At 40.9% G+C, this 10,784-nt stretch overlaps 1 pseudogene; it reads right to left on the bottom strand.

The window, feature by feature from the left end:
* Positions 1 to 1,085: 1,085 nt before the first annotated feature.
* LOC109479828 overlaps positions 1,086 to 10,784 on the bottom strand; it is a 10,597-nt pseudogene continuing 898 nt past the window's right edge.

Below are 10,784 nucleotides of genomic sequence, written 5' to 3'. Positions count from 1 at the left end.
TTTTAGAGGTAAAAAAAAATTAAACATGTCGGTTGAGAAAAAGCTAGTGTGGTTGTAAAATCGTCATAACGGTATAAATATGTATGCAAAACTTTGCCTTCATTTCAATTATAAAAAGGGATCTGGTTGGAGATTACTATGAAGATCAGGACATCGACAAGGACATCATACATGTTTCCCGCCACCTTTTAAAAAGTGTGACCCCTGACCTGTACCCATACTGCATTGCGGCAGCGTGCGTGCAAGATGGCGGCAGGTCCGATTTCTGAACGGGATCAGGGTATAATTTTATCGTTTTTTTCCAACGCAATAAAGATGCGCAAAATCAAACTGACCTGTAAAGCAAAAGTATAAACAATGAATCTATGATAAAGTTAGCGCGTTGCTTTCTTTACTTTTGAAGCATGACCCGTATATTTGTACTGGCATAATTTTTCGACCACACAGAGCGCCATGCCTAACTAAAGTGTATGTGACGTTCTACTTGCTCCATGTAGTGTGTTGTTGCTGTGTATGATAATTACATAACTAGACATTCCATCATCATTATCATATGCATAAGTAGATATCCCAGTAGCAACAAAACCACATTCTTAAGTCTATCGTTAGGGTATATATCTAACAACCCTGAACTGTGTAAAATCGTAGACTACTTTTTGCCCCCCTCCCCACCTTTGACACAGATGTAGTACTGTAAAATTTTGTATGGGATAGATGAGGTGAGGTGGTGAGTGAGTAAATGTACAGAACACAGTTTTTGACCTGTGGGGATTTCTATTAAGGACCTCGACGCAGTAGTAGAATCTAAAGTAGGTTGCATGAATATGAGTCACAAACTACAATTTTCAAAAATATAAAAGTCATTCAGCTTTTGACACCCTCTTGTACAATGTAATTACACCCTGCAAAAGGTCCAAATTTGTTATAAAAATATAAAAACCCAAGTATTAGTTTATTACACATTCTTCCAAGCAAATGATCGATACTGTTCCTATATAAAGGTAGGGGTTACACGATGAGTGTAACACTACAAAAATATACTTCGACCTGACATGAACAGATTGAAGGGAACAAAGTTCTGAACATCTGAATCATTTTCTTTTTACCTGGTAATACTGAGGACCAGTTCAATTTGTTTTGTCATTGGATGGCTTTTTGGGTAGAACCTGCTTGCCATGGCTAAGGCTTCTTGGCAGATGCTGATCGCTTTCTTGTGTTCGCCGAGGCAAAACCAGGCTACCCCCAGGTTGTTTAATACTGCGGCAATGTCAGGGTGCGGCAAACTCGGACCATAGATACACCTTTTCATATCCAGCGCCTATTCAAAGTAGCTGATAGCTTTTCGGTAATCACCAAGATCTCTGCAGGCTTCCCCCAGGTTGGCAAGTGTTGTGGCCATTTCAGGACTTGCTGTACTCTGACCATACATGCGCCTGCACATGTGTAGTGCCTGTTCGTAGCAGCCTACCGCTTTCGCGTTGTCCCCAACATAGTGCAAGGCTGGTTGCCAGGTTGTTAAGACAGCCGGCAATGTGAGAATGTGCAGTACTCTCTCCATAGATAACCCTGTACATCTGCAGTGCCTGTCCAAGGTACTTAACAGCTTTGGTGTACTTTTTTACATAACACATGTTGGACCCCAAGTTGTGAAACAAGCCGGCAACGTGAGGATGTGCTGTACCCCGTCCGTAGATACTAGTGTACATCTGCAGTGCCTGTTCAAGGTACTTAATAGCTTTTCCGTGATCGTTTAGGCTACGCCAAGTTGTTCCCAGATTGTTGAGTAACTGAGCTATGAGAGGATGCATTGCTCTTTTGCCATAGATACTGCTGTAGATTTGCAGTGCCTGCTCAAAGTACCTGATGGCTGTTGTGTGATCGTTAAGATTATGCCAGGCTCCCCCGAGGTTGTTGAATAAGTTCGCAATGTGAGGATGCGCAGAAGTGTGACCATAGATACTTCTACACATCTGCAGTGCCTGTCCAAAGTAGCTGGTTGCCTTCTTGCAGTCACCCATATGGAGCCAGGCTTGCCCCAAGTTGTTGAGTGAGCCGGCAATGTTAGGATGTGGTGTACTCTGTCCATGGATGTTCCCATGTATTTGCAGTGCCTGCTCGTAATAGTTGCCAGCTTTTTCGTAATAACCAAGAGCACGCCAGGCCCCTCCCAGGTTGTTGAGTGCTGTGGCGATGTCAGGATGTGCCTTACTCTGACCATATATACTCCTCTTCATCTGCAGTGCCTGTTCGAGGTAGCTAATTGCTTTCCTGTGATCACCAAGCTTTTGCCATGTTAAACCAAGGTTGTTTAGTGAAGTGGCAATGTTTGGGTGTGCTGTGATATGACCATAGACACCTCTGTGCATCTGCAGTGCCTGTTCATAGTAGCTGATTGCCTTCTGGTAATCACCCATGCCGCTCCAAGCATTTCCCAGATCACTCAAAAGGTACATCTTCTGATCAGTATCTTCAGCTTTTTCCAGGGCCTGATCATAGCAGTTGATCGCCAGCCTATCTTTGCATAGCTCAGAGTACATCGCTCCTTGTGCTGTGGGAGAATTGTCATAAAGATCTGGGATTGAATTCCGAAATTTGCTTCCTCTCAGTCTCAGACCATTCAGACAAAGCTCTTTTAAGAGGAACTACTGTATAGTAGTATCGAAAAAGCTGCTTTTCATTCGGTACGGTGAAAAACTGGCTTCAGAGATTTTAAGTCTGTCTTCTTTTTGATCATCTTGCTTCTGTCCATGCAGTGTTGCTTCCATTGAGGCCAAAGCTGACAAGTTTTCCTTCTGTCCCCCATTTGCCATGTAGGTTCTGAGCCTGAGTTCTGCTGAGATGCTGGTAAGCACCGTCAGGTGGTGTGCATTCTTGGGACTGATCACTTGTTTGTTTACCATTTCATCAATTGTTTTCCAAACAGTAGTAGGCATAATATGTGAAGACAGTGCCAAGTAGTCCACTGCTAAAGCTGGGAAGCGATAGATTTCTTTCTTAACGTCAATCAGTCTAGCCGTAACCGTTTGCATTCCACTGAATGTTTTTATATCTTCCTTCATTGTCTCCTGTGCTAGTCGTTGAGCCATTTTACCCTCATCAGCTTGCAGTATCTCCACTGTGATGCCCACGTATTTTTCAATCAAATCCTGATCCCCTGCTATCAGGCATGGGTTTTTCAAGATAGTGGCAAGGTGATATCCCTCCTTCAGGTATAACGTGACATCATACTGTAACTTGGAAACCATTTTGTCTGGGGTGCAGATGAGTTCGCTGGGTGGTTTGTTCTCTGTTCCCTGCCTGCCCAGTGGAGTTTTGCTTGCTTTTGGCATGGAGCCATCAAATGCAAATCCACGTGGTGTAACAGAGTCATAGTACCAGCTGTCTAGGGGATTTTTGGAGTAGAAGTCATTTAGCGATTTTATTCCCAGTGCTGGGAGAATGGTTTCTCCCAGGTTGACCACCTTGAGGTGTAGATAGTGGGTGAGGTTGTGAAAATACCCAAGGCATTCTTTGGTTTCTTCTTCTACCAAGATAGCAAACTCCAGGTCTGAGTATGGAGTTACCAGACCTGTGGCCTGTGAACCCAAACCTATCAGGGCATACTTACAGGGATGGGGACCCATTAACCCAATACACTCTTCTACAAGCAAGCTGATTGAGCTTCCTTCCTTTGTTGTGCAATTTTTTCAAACAACTGCCTGACAGCCTGAGCTCGTTTTGCCTCTATCTCTCTGACACATGGGTCGTCCTCATCATGTACATAGGGATTCAGCTGCTGGTTAATGGTTTCCATCTCCAGCTTGATCTGGTCCCGCATCTCCTTTAGCTGTTTCTTGTGTTTTTCGATGTCATCTTGATTGACAATGACATTACTTGGTAGTCCTAAGACACTTTTCAGGAATAATGTCTCTACTTCTTTGATAGCTTTAACTATGACACCATTGAGGACTTGATCCTCGGACCTGGCTACAGCTGCATTGTAGAGTGCTGCTGCTTTGACAAAGTCTCCCCCGTCTCCTGTTTGCTGACCTCGCTTACTGTAGACATCCCCCAACTTGCACAGGGGTTCCACTTCTCTCTGATACTGCTGGGCTGTGGACTCTTAAAAAAAAGAGAGATTTAACGATCTCTATATTAGGCCATGTTGATTTGATTATATGGATGACATCCTTTGGGAACCCCAAAACTGATGCGTGCGTGCGAATAAAAAAAAAAGTTTTAGCAAAAAAAAGTTGCTTTCACTATGAAATCTACGTGGTCATAAAGGTTGAACAAATGACACAGAATATGTTATGGCGAATAATCTACTCTTTGAATTCATTTCTTTACATTTTTGTCTTTTTTCCTTTGATTTTGGCATTCTACGGCACTGGTATCGTTTCCAAATGTTTTCCTTGCAACTTATGGTATATTTTTGCTCATTTAGCAACTGTTTTGCACGATTTACAGCATGGTTGAAAACTTTTTTTTTTGGAAACGGCCGAAAATTCATGCGCGCGCGGATGTCATCCATATAATCAAATCAACATGGCCTTACCTCTAAGAATTTCTTTTGAAAGAGTCTTCTTTTATTCAATTTCTAATTGTGGATTTCTGACACTGATGCTGTTTAGTATTATTAGTAGTAATAATATTTTTATGCATTTTCACACTGGCTCCTATAAATCAATTATAGACATGTTTATACAGGTTGTAGCAAGTTGAAGACAGAAAACAAAATGATATTCTTAAGATATATAAATTATACATTGCATGTGTAAGTCTTGTTTTAAGTTAGTACAGCAATCTAGCCATAAAATGGTTCTAATTTAAAAGTCAATATGGAGTCCTTAAAGTTAGTCTCCTAGTATAAAGTTTTCTATTGTACTTTTCTATCTTACCTCTCACATGAACCATCTTGAGCGCAGCTCCGAAGTGCTGCTCTGCTGAGTCCAGGTCTAATATTGCAAGGGTGGAGTCCCCTTTCTTAAGATGCTCTTTGTACTGACTTAAGATGCAGAAAGAAATACTTTACGTCTTTGACAGAAGACTTGCAAATTTCTGTTTAAATGATTCTATCAATTTACTGAAATAGACCAACCTTACAAGTTTTCCCCTTTCCTTTGAATCAAAGTACATTGATTTTTATATTTTAGTCCATACCATATGGTATGGGTGATGATTATGATACATGCCTTTGAAAAAGTTTATGAAGGTTTTTTGGGGCATTTTTGGACAAAAAATGGATTTTTGGATCCTGAGCCCTGGTATTACAACCAAATGATCTGAGATTCGGTGTAAGGGTACCTTAAACGTGTGTCTACAGAATAGCAGTCACGTATTTGGCATACACTACTTCCAAATGACTCATTTAGGGGACTTTAATGACTCTTTTTCAGCCAAAAAAAGTCCAAAAAGTTGACTATACCCGGTCCACGTTCGATCTAAAGAATGGCCCGTTCCATCTGCCGTTGGCCATCGAACACTGCTCGAACACATCGAACATTGCGGGTTACCAGAGGTCAAGTTGCACGTAAGTCGTGCGCAATGACCCACACATTCCATTTCATGTGCCTGAGATCTACGTCATGTACAATCACAACGATGGAATATGCCGACCATCCTATTATGGACTGAAATATGCTGTATTTGCTCCCAAGCAAATGCCAGCCTTTCTAGTTATCATAAGATTCTGCACTAGTACCCTGAAAAGTTCTAAGAGAGGAGTTCCAATTTACCTAAGCTGCTGACAGCAAGAGACTGTGTAACAGAGTCTGTACACTACCTTAAATTGTAGAACCATTTTCATTTCTAAGAATTACCAATAGAAGCACAGGATTCGCTATGAAGATGTAGTTAGGCTACACATTCTTCCAGTCTACTTGATATTTAAGCTGATTCAGCTGTAGTTAGCTACTAGTAAATTTCAATATTGTACATACATTTACAATTTGAACAATGTGAACAGGTAAGACATTAATACATTTGCTCAATCTGCAAACATCTATTTCCCTACCTTGGTACTATGTCTGTTTCAAGATGTTGGTCCAGAGTCACATCAGTTCTTGTGTTGTTTCCAGACTCGTGTCTTGCATTTGGCCATCTTCCTGCCAAACCAATTTTCCTTAGGGATAACTGCTGTAAAATTTAATTTTCATTTGTCAGTGTTTGTCTGATTTCTTTTTAATAAGCCATAAAAAAGACTGAATGCAAACAGTTGTACTTTTTTTACATAAACCAATGCCAAAATTATCGTTATTCTTTCATGAAATATCATTTTTTTCAGTCCTAAATGATAAAAGCTTGCAACTTCCTGCAAATAAAATGTGTATGTAGGCTTTATTTTAGGTTTTTATGGTTGTACATTTAGGTTGAGTTGTCAGAGGTATGGCCAACTGTAGTTGGGTTAGCAGACACAAGATCGAGAGATCACAGGTTTGAACCTTGGCATAATACTGACTCCTAGCTTTCCTCACTCCACCCAGGTGTAAAATGGGAACCTGACTTTGGGTTGTTAAAGTAAAAGGCAGTGGAAGTAGAGGTATGGGCTCTGCCTTCATTAATAAAACACAGCCTAGGCACAGTGAAGTACAACTTATTGGGAAATGTAGAAAAAGAACTTTACCAGAAATTTATCAAATATTTACAGATGTAGAATTACCCTTCTTGCTAATTGCCAGATTTTCACCACGTGCAAGATTCGATGTACCAGAGTCAGTTTTGTGTCAGGATCCTGACAACTTGTCACTGCCTTGCCGTACATGGCTGCTGCCTTGGAGAACTTGGACACATCCAGGGTTTTCTTTCCTCTCTCGAGGTACAAATCCCCAAGAGATTTTAACAACTCCCGCTCCAAGAATGAGTCACCGTTTCCAATTGCAGTCACTAATGTTCGTGTGTAAACTTCTTCAACAGATTGATTGGATTTCTGGATATCTTTGTCTAATTTGCGACAAATTTCTGCCACCCTTAAGACATTGTTGTCTCCAGTATCCCGGTAGTCTGGTGATGACTTCTGGTACTGTGGCCTGTACCCCTGCAGCAGTTGTCTGGAGAGTTTCTCCATGTAGCTGATACGATGCTCCAGTGTTTCTCCCATGTCTGGATCTGTGCAGCGCAGTAAGGCAGCAGCATACAGGGCAGCAGCCTTGTCAAACTCTGCTGAATCTTTACTGAGCTTGCCTCTCTGAAGGTGCAGGTCTCCAAGACTTTTCAAGACTTCTACCTCCATTGAGTGATCCATTGAAACAATGGCTTCTGCTAGTGCTTTCCCGTAGCCAGTTTCTTTCCTAGGTTGCGCCTTTAGGAATGACTCTAAGTTCTGTAGCTTGTTTGCCAGGCTAGTCATCTTTATTTCAGGTTGTCTGCCGATATTGTTGTACCTGGTTTTGTTGAGGAAATATAGTATATTTTTAGGGTTAATGACTACTTGGATGTTCGCTATGTTAATTCATTGTATTATTTGTGCGTGGGCCCGGGGAGGGGCAATCTTCCATGAATTTACATGTACAGTTTACGTAACTGTGCTAAACAAGAGGAAAAAGGACTTAGTTACCTTACATAAGAGAATCTGAATGCTTTTTTTATGTTGCGAAAAAAAAAGACAGACTTTTTATCCAACACAATAAAGTTCTCTCGCGCACCTACAATGTAGAGCTTTTGACCAGTCAAGTGGCTACTTTGAAAGCTCTGGGTGAGGGAACTTTATTGTGTTGGATCAAAAGTTTTAACTTTAAACATGTCACTACCTACATAGATGAAATTTTATGATAGTATGAGTCAGATATGTTGACATCTATATTTTATTACCCCCAGTATTAACTTTCTTGGTCATATTTACTTACATGTAGTAATACATACACATGTATATGCATATGTGTAGTATGTAATATCTCCTTAGCTTTGACATCAGCATTGATAATTACAATATCATAACAAGAGTTCCGAGATCTCATACCTCCATGAATATGGGCTTGATATGTAAATGTACATTTCTTCCTTGATTATGCAAATGACCTCTAAATTAACATAATAGATACATCATGATGTTAATTTTTTATTAACTTACACATGTACCAAGTATGAAATTCACCACTAATGAGTCATCGAATTTGCACATTCATTATGCAAATTAGGTCCATATTTGCATAATCGGTATCTATTGATATTCCACCTGCCATAAATTATAAACATTACGGTTCCGGGTCGGAGTTTAATTCTGACCAGAATCTAAGTAAGTGCGCAGTAAATCGCCGGAAACGTGACTTTGTATGGTATGTTTTGGCCAAGATATCCCTAATATCGTAAAAGATGTGTACATATCTTTCTGTTTTCTGAAAAGCCTGTTAGTTGTAGCCTTTATAGGTGGCGTAATCTTGGTGGTCCAGCGGAGACTTCCTGGTATTCGTCCGCGCGGATGATAGTGTAGCCTTTCCTCCTGATCACAGGGACGGTGCGTTCTACGTGTGTTGTGGGTGTGTTTGGGTCATCGAAGATAGCGGTAAACTTATCGCATCGATTTTAATTAAATTCTGACATCGGAAAGATTACTGTACCGGGCTTCTTCGAGTAGTAAGCCGTTACCCTGGGAAAATTCGTTTTTTCCATGCAGCCATGTGTGAAAAATGACGAAAAAAAGGACCCCTCACTTACAAATTTACTTTGATATGCCTTGTTTACCCCTAAATAAATAGGGCGCACAAAATATCAATCACGTGTATTGATAAGCAGGACGGCACCCCTTTCCACCAAAAGAGTGAAAAAATCCGACCCGCGTTTAGTATACACATGGCAGCCCGTCGGGCTGAGGGTGACAAATTCACTACGAACACAGCAGAAAACTCCGGTCCGAGACCTTAAAAGTATCAAAGTTCCATGATGTAAAACACTGTAATTACAGAATTTCTTCATTAATTATGCAAATGAAGTCACCATTTCCATAATTTGTATCTAATGGTGTAGATCTCTGTCTACGGTATCCATATAACAAAAATCATAAAAATACATTGTTCCTATCTTCTCTGAAAGGTTTTGCCAGAAACCCCCCTGCAGTTCCAGAACAAGGTACTAGGGGGACAAAAACCACACCACTTATTCCTGACAGGAAAAGCTAGCTGTCACCAAAAAAGTCAAGACCATATCATGCTCAGGACAAAAGATACAAAAACCAGAACTTCTGCTGCAGTACCAAGGTCAGCCTTCAGGAGGCCCATATTTGACCTTGACCTTGACCTTCGTCTTCCTATGACCTAGCAACGAACCAAATATCATCACAATCCATAAAAGGAATTCGGAAGTTATGCTGACTACAAATATGCGGAAACACACACGTACACACACACACACACACACACACACAGACACACACACAGACACACACACAGACACGCAAAAAACAATTCCTCCATTTTTCATGGAGGTAATAACAATAATAAATGGTTTTATTGGTCAGTACCCGTGCAGTCGCAGCCTTTATACGGCTGAATTGATGCAGGGTACTAGTATTACAAAATAATCAACAAGAGTTCCGAGATCTCATACCTCCATGAAATATGGGCTTGACATGTAAATGTTAATTTCTTCTTTAATTATGCAAATTACCTCCACATAAACATAAGAAATGCATCGTGATGTTAACTTTTGATTAACTTACACATGTACCAAGTATGAAATTCCCATTATTTACCACTAAGGAGTCATAGAATGTTCGCATTATTTATGCAAACTAGGTCATCATTTGCATAATTGGTATCTGGTGATGTTCCATATGCCATAGATTACATACATTACATGTATGAGAGTACATTGTACTATAATGCAAAACACTGTAATTATAGAATTTTCTCATTAATTTTTAAAATTAAGTCCTCATTTGCATAATTTGCAGTTAATTATGTACATCTCTCTCTCAGCTACCTACCTACCATGTACCAAAAATGATGAAAATACATTTTTTTTAATCTGGACATTGGCTTTTAAAGATTTTGCCCGATAGTCCCCTGCAGTTCCAGAACAAGCTGCTAGGGGGACCAAACCCACACCACTTATTCTTGACAGGACAATCTATCTGCCACCAAAAAATCAAGACCATAGCATTCAGGACAAAAGATACAAAAACCGGAAGTTCTGCTGCAGTACCAAGGTCATCCGCCAGGAGACGTATATTTGAACTTGACCTTCGTCTTCCTAAGACCTACCAGCATACCAAATATCATCACAATCCATAAAGGCGTTATGAAGTTATGCTGGCCGCAAATGTGCGGAGACACAAACACACACACAGACAGACAGACAGACAGACAGACGCAACAAAAACAATACCTCCATTTTCATAACACAGGTTGTTTGTTTTCAAACACACAGCCATACAGTGGCACATTTGCCCTGAAATAGGTCACCTATTCCCCTGAGGGAGCGCGCTGCCTCGCTCGGTATAGCCACATCTGTTACCCTGGCTCGCAAGTACAAACGAGATTCCTCTCAGCCATGCCCTGACTCAAGGTCGCAGAACACAGTAATTATCCGCGACCCCCGACGCGGGTATAGAAAGTAGTGCAGACAAACCTCTCGCATCCTGTCTAAAGCGACTTATGTGAGAGGTAGCCATGGATGAACTGCACTGTGTGGTAAGGAAAGGTATCGGCTTGTACACAGTATGAGTTGGATTGTGAAGATTTCCCTGTTCGTGTATAAATGCGCGGCATTACGCAACCACGTTCCAGGGTGAGCCGGCTGCAGTTCCGTTGACCCCGATAGAGGGCCAAATCAAAGTGGTCGTCATTATGTTAAAAAACGATAACTTTTTT

This window comes from Branchiostoma belcheri, unplaced genomic scaffold (genome assembly GCF_001625305.1).
Source record: "Branchiostoma belcheri isolate BF01 breed outbred unplaced genomic scaffold, Haploidv18h27 scaffold5, whole genome shotgun sequence".
NCBI lineage: Eukaryota > Metazoa > Chordata > Leptocardii > Amphioxiformes > Branchiostomatidae > Branchiostoma > Branchiostoma belcheri.
The sequence above is the reverse complement of the archived record's forward strand: the minus strand, read 5'-3'. Positions and strand labels throughout refer to the sequence as shown.